The 12,313-nt window shown below is 39.2% G+C and overlaps 1 protein-coding gene across 3 annotated transcripts in view; it reads right to left on the bottom strand.

The window, feature by feature from the left end:
• The window catches only part of disp1 (dispatched homolog 1 (Drosophila)), a 92,292-nt gene extending 83,782 nt beyond the window's left edge, over positions 1-8,510 (bottom strand). Inside the window, exons 1-2 of one of the 3 annotated variants that reach the window (XM_042390231.1) lie at positions 8,184-8,510; positions 5,224-5,309 (exon numbers count right to left, since the gene is read on the bottom strand). The gene's annotated coding sequence lies outside the window, so the exon portion shown is untranslated. The other 2 variants (XM_042390232.1, XM_042390233.1) reach the window with 2 other exon arrangements.
• Between the last annotated feature and the right edge of the window lie 3,803 nt (positions 8,511-12,313).

Genomic DNA, 12,313 nt, shown 5'->3' on the forward strand with positions numbered 1-12,313 from the left:
TGGACTCAAACACCCCAAAGTCAGGTCGTTCACACTGTCGGGCTGCGGTCTGAGCAGCTTCAAATCTGGTATTAAGATTTACATTTAGTTCAAATAACTATTGAACTTTATTGCTGTGAAAACAAATAGGCTAAGCATTGCAGTGTAGAAAAAACAGTACAAGTTTGGGGGTTATTCAAATAAATAATCAGATAAGGTTGTGGAATCCATCTATTACAAAAAAAAAAGATGGACATAAACGTCAAAACCCAATATGCAAAAATTTCCATCTGCAGTTAATATCCCTACAAACTCAATACAGACTAATAGCACTTACTGAGAAGAGACGGTAGGACGGAAAAGGTCGATGTTCAAAGACATTCCCTTGTTTCTGATCTGTCTTTGGAGTCAGTCCATCTGAAGCACATTAATTCATTTTTCCCTCTCTGTGCCTCTTCCTTTTCCTCAGGAAAACTGCAAAGGTAATGCTTTGTAGCAAAGCTCAATTTAAAAGTCAGATTGCCATATATTACAATGATACACTCTGACAACTCTATTGACCACAGTCCGCTTTTTTTTTTCCTTCTGCAGGGGTGAGGATAAAATAGTGGCACTAATACGCAACACCTGTTCCTTTTCGGCATCCGTCAGTATATCAAATATACAAACAGTGACAGCTGTGGTGCAAGCAGCGATATGGCAAAGCTCTGGGCCCGGGTGATGCAAAAGACAGAGACAGGGGTTCTTTCAACGAGCACTTCTTCCCACACAGGGCCCTCTCCAGGTCAAATCGCTGAAAGCAGAGTGCAGTGGCCAGAGCCTATAATATTTCACATATGCTTTTTTTGAGGAGCACCAGGCGCTATCGATTTCTCTCATCTAAAGTCAAGGAACCAAAAGGAAAAGGGCCTATCGAGTAGCCTGCTTTCAATTATGAGGTCCATAAAGACACTGTGATAGGAGCTGATGTGATGGATGGTCTGCGAGATGCCATGATAGGATCCATGCCTGTGTCTGCTCAGGCTTAAAGTTGGCTTGGCGGGCTCATCCACATGCCAGAGACACACCCAAAGCTTAAGTCCAGTTACAATCAAAGGAAGGGTGTAATCAAGAAACAATTACAAGGATCAGGCTGGAGCATTGAAGCATTTGCCTCTGTACAAAGGTGGCATAAAAATATCATGTCTGGTTATTTAAAGGGATAAATGAGGACTGGAAAAAAACAGGAAGAACAGTTCATCTGATCAGAGGATTTATTATTCTACAAGAAGAGATCAAAATGGACGGTATGGCAGCTGAAGCCTACGTGCTGAACAACCTCTAAATTACACAGCATGCATGCGTGAGTGAGTATGTGATGGAAGAAGTTGTCAGGAGTCAAAACAATTTTGGGAAGTCATCCTGTGACTCAGATATTTAATCTATTCTTAATTCACAGACAAAGTGAGACTCTATTTCGCCATACTTTTTCTATTAGTCATTTAGTCAGCATTTCCTCTCCACTTTCTGTGTTTAAAGACCAATGTAACATTCTTTTTTTGCTGTCATGTTTTTTGGCTTCTCCATATAAACATGTGGCTGTTTATTCTTCACTTCATTATCCCGGGAGATTGAATTCAAAACAGGACAAGCTGAACTGAATTGCAATACCATAAAAAAAACTGAGTTATTATATCTTTATTCTAATTAAACTTAATGTCAGTGCAGTGGTCATTACACTAAATGTGTTATGATAACTTCAATCAATAAGAGGTCACATTTTTATCTAAAGTCAACTGAATTTGTGAGTTTCCTGAACATCTTAAATTACAGTGTGAGTTTAGGATGAAGTTTCTTGGTACTACAGTAAGTCACAGTGCATTCTTCATTTAATCCTACATGGGGTTGAGAATGAAAGTGTTCCAGATGCAACCGAAAGCTCCAGAACAGCTACTAAATGGATTTTTATGGTGAGATTGTTAAATAAACTACATGCATGCTATCTGGGATGTTGCAACGGGCTGGTTGCATTTCTGTCAGTTACTATAATAAATTGATCAAATCCTCTTGTCGGCTAGTATGACCTCTCTAGCCTTTGATTAATGACTGTTTAAAGGACCAGTGTGTAGAATTTAGTGGCATCTAGCGGTGAGGGTGCAGTTTGCAACCGACTGGATACTCCTCCCCTGAATCTCCCCTACCAAGTGTGTAAGAGAACCTATGGTGGCATGTAGAGCCAGTGTTTGGTTTGTCCATTCTGGGCTACTTTAGAAACATGGCAGTACAACATGGTGGGCTCCATGGAAGAGGAACCTCTCCCTACGTAGATATAAAGGGCTCATTCTAAGGTGACAAAAACACAACAATTCTTATTTTCATGGGATTATACACTAATTAAAACATACTTATGAATATTCTGCGAAGTCCATTCCACTAGATGCCACTAAATTCTACACAGATACAGTATAAATTTAGATTTATCATGCATCCCAAGCCTGTACGCAATCTTAAGAAATTCAAAACATAACATAGTGTGATAGTCTCAATCAGTCATATGTTTCTGTTGCTTAAAATACTGACTCAGACACTGGATCCTCTAACAGACTAGGAGTTAGACTGGTCTCCCAGGACAAGACTACAACTTTGAAATCTGAGTCGCGGGTTAGATTTCATCCCCGCTGAAAGCATAATATTTATCTCAGACTAATCTAAATCCATGTCCCCCCTGACAGGCCTGATAGTGAAAAGGCTTCAGAGCTGGGTGAGCACATCTCCTACTAAAAAAATGTTCAGTAGCTCTGGCCAGCCACCCTGTCAGCACCAGAAGACACAAATTCATACAGTGTAGCAGTTTGAAGTCTCTACAAAGAGGGACGGAGATTAAGCGCACTGGTGCCACGGGGTCCGCGAGATCCACCAGCGTCTCCATCCGTCAGCTCCACATCAAAGAATCCAGTGCAACAGTTTGAATTATAGGCAGCAAGTGTGCAGCCATGCCTCCAGTGGCACCCAGCTCCCGGTCCGATTAACCCCTGTGCCACCCCGAGGAGGAAAAGGGAAAGACACGGCTCGTAGTAGGATAGATAAATTACTATACCAACAACTGCAGAGATCAGCAACAGGACAAAAGGTCACTCAGGTCATTTGATGGCTCAATCCTTCAACTATAATTCCAGTTTCAGGCCTTTTGCAGTGCAAGTTACAGAAGGTTTAAACTCTGCCAATCATTTGTCTTTTCTATTATTTTCCATTAAATAGAACCAAATACAATTATTTTACCTCCTGTCTCCCCTGTCTCTATCTTCCTTTCCACTATATGAATATATGCAATAGTAATGGCACATTTAAATAGACTCACAACCTTTTCATTTATTCATTTAGGTGGAAATAGGTCAAACTTTTCAGACAGTATACAATTTTTCCAACTCCGACTAATAAAAAAAACAACTTCTCAGACTCTTAGTACCTTTTGTCCATCACCTCATTTTCCTTTACTGTCACTGCTCAGGGAATATTTCCCCTCAGCTTCATGCCAGCGGTCACAATCGGGAAAGATTACAGCATATCATCAAGCAGATGCACATTCGGACCGGGCTGTTATAGTGCAGATGGCACATGGGATTCATTTAATACTGGTGTCGTCAGCAGAAGGTAATGGCGGTAAATAGAGCAAAAGAAAACAAAGAAGCTACAGATGACACAGATGTTTATGCGGAAAATAACAGTTTTGTTATTCGTTCCAGGCGAAACCCAAAGATCTCAAGTAAGTCATCTCTATGAATGTCTGCTTTATCCAAAGGGGATGCTTTAAGTAGACAGTAGCAGATTTTTGCCAACACGTTAAGGCTACAAGAGCAAATGGGGGTATCAGTAAAAGATAAAAACCAAAAAACGACTCGGTGTAGAGTTTGCTGAATGGTGGCACAAAGATAGCATTAAAGACTGATTTAGAAACAGAGAGGCTTACAAAAAGGACAACGCTATGGAAAAAAACTTGCCCAGATGAAGATACGCCAAAAATGAGATGGCAAGCAGCTGTTAAGTCCAGCTGTCCTGGCCAGTTGTTCATAAGGGCCGGGAAGTCAGGATGGAGGGATTCAGAGAAATTCGGAAAGGGAGGTGGGGGGAATGGGGGGGGGGGGTATTGATATAACAGAGAGGCAGAGATGGTGAGGGTTAGGAAAGTGAAGAGTTGAGAGAAATGAATTAAAAGTGAATGGATTTTTTCCACTGGGGCTCAATCAAAGCAACAGATTTTAGACGCTTATTTGTACAAAACTTGACTTTCTTCTAGATTGAAGTTTCTCTTTAAAGTGCAGAAAGTGAACAGAAGTGGACTACTGTAGCGAGGTCCAATTATCTGTATAAAATAGTCACAAATCAAAACAATATTGTAAAATGGCAGCAATAGCAGCATGTTAAACAAACCATCAATGTACAGTAACAGTCAAAAGTTTGGACACAATTTCTCATTCAAGTGAATGGGAAGATGTGTCCAAATCTGTAACACCTGCAATCAATGGGAAATTTCAGTCACACTACTGTATGTATGTCTGTGTAAATGAAGTCAACACACAATGGGCTGCTACGCATCTCATGTGGTAACAAAGGAGCTTCTTTAGCTCTCATGCAACTATCTCAGAGAGAAAAGTTTCATCATTTGGGGATTAAATAAAATGCATCATAGATATTCACATGCTTGTTTGCCTTGACTTGTGTTCATGAGTGAAATTAAGAGTCAGCAATGAACTTCCCACTTTTGTTTACCTGCTGATTTTCTTTTCCTCAACATCAAACAGAAAATCTCAACAGGACGCCCCACAGGAAAGCCTCTGCACAGCCTGGGATACTGGGCTGATGTTGGGGGATGGCAAACATAAGACTGCCCCCTAGTGGCTTTTTCTGAGTCGCACATATAGCAACAGGAGGATTCAGAGGTATCACAGAGGAAAGCACAGTTTCAGGCTTGGTGCCACAAATGCATGTGATGTTTTGTCACTAGAAATTTCTGAAAACCAGCAGTAAATTACAGATTAAATGCTTTCTTCAATTTTAGCATGTGGCCAAACCTAGACTGTGCGTAGACTAAAAAATATTTGAAAAAGTGTTTTTTGCCAACATATACACTCATTATGGAACATTAACTGTGAGGAATCCTTGCTGGTCATAGGGGTATGATGTGTGTGTATGTGTGTTTGTGTGTGTGAGACATATTAAATTGGAGCGTGAGTTTGATGGATATCGAACCATGTACTAGACACTTACTGTAAATTCTCGGAGATTAACTCTCTGTATTAGCTCCCTGGTATTTGACAGCAATGCGATGATGTCATCGGCCGGCCTCCAAGAAACTGTGATAAGAGAAAAGCATTTTAAAAAATTACAAAAAAAAAAAAAAAAACAACACTGAGCAAAATTTCCCAGCAGGCTCCATATTTCTCCCACAAGACTGTGACTCAACAGAAAGTGGCATTCAGCTCATTTGATTTTTTATCTTGGGCTCATGTTAAACAAGGAAGCAAAATGTTTGCAGAGCTGACACGACAAATAATTTCTAAACAAAACATAATTGCTGAGTCTACAGTATATTGATTAGTCTGATTGCTGTTTTTGAATCAAGTCTAAAGAATCATTGATCTGAAGGAACAAGCATATGGGTTCACTTGTAATGATCAGATGTGTCCAGACATGTGCTGGATGTTGTCATGTTAGCATCTTTATCTTCACTCTCATACTGAGCCACATGTTTCCAGACAAATAACTCAATTTAATTTTAAAATCCTGTTTAATAAGATAATGCTATCTGCCAAATATACTGTAATTCCAGCCAGGAGAGAGATTTACTTAAATGTAAGTGAACTAAAAAGCTGCTGATAGTCTAATTGACAAACTATTTAAAAAAACAACAACTCTGAAGCTCCACTTAGCATAAAGACAGTTACCAACAGTGTAATAGTTTTAGCGCCAACGCTGTGTTGTCGAAGTTAGACGTTTTCTCCCAGTTCAACCCACTGACCCAGTGCTCTTTGCTTTGCATTTTCCAAACAGTTATGTGGCTCGAGAGCTGCTGGTCACGTTCATATGAAGCTATAAGAAGAGGATTAGTGCGCTAATGCTCGTGAGAGAAACACTTCCACAACAAACTAATGACACAGAGCTTAGTAGCCTGTCCATACTGTATACAGGAAGACATGTTAAGAGAAGCTACAAGTAACCTTTTGGGGCACCTTCAGGTTTTAAAAAGTGTTTTTCCATTAAAAAGGCTAAAATCTGAAGCTAACTTGTTTATTTATTACTGTTAAGCTTTAGCGGGGTGGGAATTTGTTTGATGGTGCCGAGGACGGAAGCGAGAAATTTTCACCTGATGGTCAATGAACTGCTGGCGAAAAATCAATAAAAAGGCTCCAGAGAGAAATGTTGAATGGGGGAAAAAAAAAACTGATTTCTGTAGAGCGGGGTGATTTAGAGGAGGTGTTTGACAAAAGAGGGACATCTTTATGCTGCTGGGATAGACTATAAGAAAGCAGCATATGGGATACAGTTAGTTTTGGGTTGCAGACGGTGCTGATTGACACTGAAATTGGACTTCACTTCCCTGCAAATACACACTCCCACAGGCAGGTATTCAAATAAATGAGTTGAGCAACATCTCTTCATTGGACCAAGCTCTATTTTCAGTCAGCTGGTACATTTTCTGGAACAATACAGCCAAACACAGTAGGAGAGCAGAGCCCAGAAATGTTTTGCATGATAATAGATTTGACATTTCCGAGTGGAAAGTGGAATGCAACTGCTTTTCCATAAGATGCTTTTTTTTTCAAAACATGTTTTTATCAAACTTGTACTGTTCTACATGTAAGTAGAGCTTGGCAATATGGACAAAATCAAATATCGCAATATTTTTGACCACATACTTTGATATTAATATTGCAAAGATATTGTAGGGATGACTGCTGGTGCTTTCACAAAATATTTACACAATGAGACTTTTGATAAATAATCATTAGTAATGTGGACATAATGACTCAGTAGGTAAAGGCAAATAATAGTACGGCTAGAACAGTCTGGTAAGTTCAGGAAATGACATCACTTCAGTGTAATGCAGCCTTTAAAACCAGGAAAAGGTAACATTTATGTCTATCATGACATTATGATATCCAAAAACTAAGACGATATCTAGTCTTGTATCACAATATCGATATATTGCCCGGCCCTAAAACCTGGGAACCAGACGAATCTGAGAGCTCATGTTTTATTTGCTCAGGCAGTTGCCAGGCTAGCACAACCCTACATGTAATGTAAAATGTTAAACTTTTATTCTTTTATTAGTTAAAGATCCCCTCCAGACATGTTTAAGATGTATAGGCTATAAAACACTCTACTTTGAATAATAATTTGTGTCTAATATGCTTTTTCCAGTTCAATTCAATCATTAAAATCATTAAAATGGCATCTACTCTTTCTCCCTCCTTTAAAAAAATCCAGCATCTATGAATATGTAAATATATTTCATTCATTTCAAAAGTTGAACTGATGGACACGAGATGTCTCCTACTTCACTGTAAAGTTTCACACATGTGTAATTTGGACCACGATTAGCTCCAGACTAGTTGTGATGTCACAAATCACGCTCAGAGGCCCACACCCTTTACAATCAATGAGCACAGAGAAACTTTCCACTTTGAGCAGATGAATGTGAAACTCTGCTCATACATCAGTCTGCACAGTGAAGCTCAAACATCCAACTGTAAGAACAAGAAGAAAAACACATATTTGAGTGGAAGGGGGCTAAAACTAACCTCCCACAGACAAATATATCAACTTTAAAAGGGTGACAGTTTTAATATACTTTCAGGCTGGAGCTGTTATTGTGCCCATTAACAGCCAAAGATGACGTTATCATTATAGCTTCGGCCTTATGTTAAATCACAGCTGACCCATTCTACCAAGCTTAGCCATGAACCTTTAATAACAAAGCTTCATACGATAAACTGAAACACCTTGCTATCAGATGAGCTATAAGTGCTCCAAACTCTGGATATTAGCTTCATTTTTTACTACCAAAACAACCCAGAGCTGGTGTTTGCTCTCACCAAGCTAAGCTACGTCCATGTTAGCTGGCTGACGCTGCTAGCCAGCTAAACCTCGCTGACCAAAACAGCTGGCTAAACAGCAGCTCTGTGGCTTCTTCTACAGCCGGGCAGCATACTCACGACAGCACCCACCGGGTAGGAAGAGCAAATCACACGCTGAGCTCTAACAGGCGATGATGAGAAGAAGAAGAAGAAGAAGAAGAAGGAGAAGAAGAAGAAGAAGTAGTAGTCCTGGTCCTCTGCTTTAGTTTGTTGCCGGATGCTGATGAGTCCACTATCCAGGCATCAAACCGTAGGCTCTTTCCAGATGAGCCAGGCCTGCGCACAATCGATCACCGGCGATCATGCCGGTTAGATTTGCGTCCGACTTGATCCCATGGTATGGTTGTTGATCGCGACTTGCTCTGACGTCATGCACACGTGAGCAACGATATCATCACGAGATCATCAAGGCGGCCGCACTTGCTCTCTCTCTCTCTCTCTCTCTCTCTCTCTCTCTCTCTCTCTCTCTCTCTCTCTCTCTCTCTCCACTTCCACCAAACTGCAAGCATCAGGGCATGATGGGAAAAGCCTGGCTGTCACCTGATCAAACAGCTGATTGGCTCAGGTGTTTGGTCCAACAACATGACGTTTTATCTTCATTTAATTGTTTAATTGTAAATATTTGGATTTCAGTAGTCTGATTCTGTGCTAAGAATTCAGATGTGTGGTTGATGACAACTTTCATCAGCCAAAGAGGCAGAAAATATTCAGTAACCAAATGTTACAGATAGCAATAATATGAATTTAATTCTTGTTACAAGTCCTCTAAATTAACATGACCACATAGGTCGTTTTTACCTGAACGACCCAATGGAGCGTTTTCAGCTTATAGGCTACCGTTATGGTCCAAAACTGTTACAAATCACTGTTACAAAATAAAGGTGTTTTATGTTGTGACAACGCTGTTGTTAAGGTCGGGTAAGGTTTAGGCACAAAAACCACTTAGTTAGGATTAGGGAAAGATCATGGTTTGCATTAAAATGTTCACTTGAAATGTGGTTAAGACTTCCTTAAAGTTAGGCAACCTTCATCGTCATGGCAACAGTAAACAGCATTTAACTGTTTTTTTTTTTTTTTAAATGTCACGACATGCGGTTGGAAACAGGAGACGAACAGCAGTCTCCTGCAGCTAAGTCCACTTTTTGCCGCCATAATTACTCTGACCACTAGATGGCGTCTGTCACCTAAACGTAGCTATAGGTCGTTTTTGGAGACGGAATTTATGACCTATACTGTTGTTTTTCTTGGGAACACAGGCTCAAAAAGCATTATGAACTGAAATAACAAAAAGCTTTTGGTAATGTGAGAGAGATTTAAATAGAGGTTATCATTTGATGTATTATATTATCTGATTACATTGTTTCAAAACCTGACAATGCTCTGTGTTTATAACAAGTGTGACATGAAGATTCTTCTTCTCTGTACAGATGTGAAGCTCGAACAGCCTAAATATTTCACATATAGGCTAAAGGATATGTCTATTTCTGCTTTTCCTCTCCTCTCGCATTTTGAGTAGTGTTTTACTTTATTTATTTATTTGTTTGCGCATTACAAAATATTATTTTTTATACAATATTTTAAAAATCGATATGTACACAGAGACATTCACATATAGGTAACAAATAAACTTTTACCTGCATATACTCAGCTATTCATTCATTTAAAGTAAATAAACAGTTGTGCAGGAGAGGCAGGAAGTTAGGAGCCAGGAGATAGAAGCTTTAAATTTCCTGCCTCTCCTGCACAACTGTTTATTTCAAAAACTCAAGTCAAGATAAATTACATAGAAAAAAACAATAATTTCATTTTATTTGGTGAATGAGTGTGAATTAGTTTGAGTCTTAAGAACCAAGACAAAACCTTATTAGTGATTTGTGGCCTTGTTGGTAGTCTTGGCTGAGGTAGTGGTTCCAGGTTTTGTCTTGGGGGCTTTTTAACAGCTGCAGTGCTGGTTTATGGTCGGCGTGTTGACCAGCAGGTCATGGTCCGCCTGCTATCAGTTGAATGTCTATGTAAAATAATTTAACAATATTGGAGATTCATAATAAATGCTGCTTTGATGATCACAAGGTCATTTTAATAGGTTATACCCCGTCATACAGTGATATCTGATTATCTGATAACATTTTATTAAATCGGGATCAGCTCTAACAGGATGTAACTATTTCTGTGACTTCCTGTATATTCTCTGAAGGCTGCTGGAAACTGTCCGACTCGACTGCGGCTTTTTGGCAGCCGTGCACTGAGTTCTTGTTTGCGCTCGAAAGCCATTGGGAGGTTTCTGGAATCGTGTAGGGAACTTCGAAGGACACTAGGAGGGAACAATGTGCCCTAGAATCCTATGTCCCAGTTGTCTAGGCTCAAAGGTTCAAAAGTTTTATTTATCACATACAGTCCATTATGGTCACATACAGGGTTGTACAGTGATTTGTGGTTTTGCTGGTAGCTAGATTGTGAAATATTATAGAGGAGGAAAAAAGAAGAATTAGAAGGAAGGGGGGACTTAGGGGACTTTAAAGAAATATAAGAAGGGAAGATTTAAAGACATATTAAATGTACAAAAATGCATTAAAATAAATAAACACTTAATGTATTGTATAGTTAGAAGCAGGTGAGCAGGTAAATGTGCAAAAGGCTGCATTTCCTTATAGTTTTGACGGCCTGATGATAAAAACTCCTCCTCAGCCTCTCTGTCCGAGCTTTAAGGCTGCTGAAGCATCTGCCAGACTTCAGCAGTGTAAACAGGCCGTTACTGGGGTGAGAGGAGTCTTTGGCAATCTTCTGAGCCCCAGTCAGCACCTGTATGTAGTCTAGTAGTGGTAAAGCTTTTTAAAATTATAATGGGGGCATATTTTTGTCGTAACTGTATAACTGTCCTTCTTTCACCCTTTAGCCTATGTACAGGGACTCATATAAAAGAATAAAAAATTGGACAAGGGAGTAGCTAAATATGTGGCTATCCACTTTATACAACATGTATATATCAATTATGACACATTCATGAAGGCTATTTAAAAGAAAAATAACTGAAATGTCAATATTCCATCTTGACATTTATAATAGTGAATGAAAAACAGTTTAAACGGCAGATTTTTTACATTTAATGTTGTAGGCTAGGTGCCAAAAGACTGACAGATATAGTTTCTATAACCACAGTTATGGCAGTAAAATATTTACGGATGAGTACTTTCAGAAATTACAAGCCATTAAAACGGTTGTAGTTTCCCTCTGCTGCTCAAAAGTGCATTACATGACAGTACATTGAGGTAATTCCATAAATACCTGTACTTTTTACTGACTGTATGATTCATTGGCTTAAACATGATTAGATTTGCTCCAACGATTGATGGCGTGTTCAGTGTCATGGAGCATCACCGAAAGTTTAACTGAAGGGATGAAAGCATCTGCAATAGGAATTAGTAATTCTTTGTTCATTGAAAGAATGTCGGAAAAGATGTTATGATGCTGCATCAAACACACACATATATCTTTTTTTTTTAACTAAACAGTGTAGTCAACATCTTTCCTGCCCTTTATCTACACCAAATTACATGGATTCAACACTTAAAATCCATAGAAATTGACTTAAATGTCCCTCTTGTCACAGTAGAGAGACCAAACAACACACAATAACGAGTACAAACTAACTCATTTATTCCTTTAGGATTATTTTTGGACAGTAGTTGTCACATGGGGGCAGTATGACTACCAAGACTATAAACTGCAAAGATTCTGTATAACAGCATTCACGCCTCAAGCACAAAATCTGTGGTTTTCCATTTTAACTGAAAGCTATAGTGTATGTCATATAGCTGACTGCAATTATGGCATCATAAGCACTTTATATGAGATCTGTGAGTCTATATGCATTATTCATGACTGCTGGGTCATAGACAACTCCTTTAACAGCATTAATATTCATCATATTCTGTTGTGCAACACAAATGTTTCGAAGCGTGTCCGTCTACTCAACACCTCCACAGAGGCAGATTAGGTCTAACTGTCTTGTTCAAAGGCACTTTGACTGTTGTTAAGGGAGAGCAGAGCACTTGTCATTCACTTTGCTCTGCTCAGATTTTCCCCGCATGACCTCTGGATCAAATGATGCATGAGACGATTATGATTCATAGGATTTTACCTCACACTAAATGTGTTCTCCTGCCTATGAGCTTAAACAATTTAGTTTCAAAGTACGCATTTATTTGATCTGCGTCTCCAGT

The sequence above is a fragment of the Thunnus maccoyii genome, chromosome 17 (assembly GCF_910596095.1).
Source record: "Thunnus maccoyii chromosome 17, fThuMac1.1, whole genome shotgun sequence".
NCBI lineage: Eukaryota > Metazoa > Chordata > Actinopteri > Scombriformes > Scombridae > Thunnus > Thunnus maccoyii.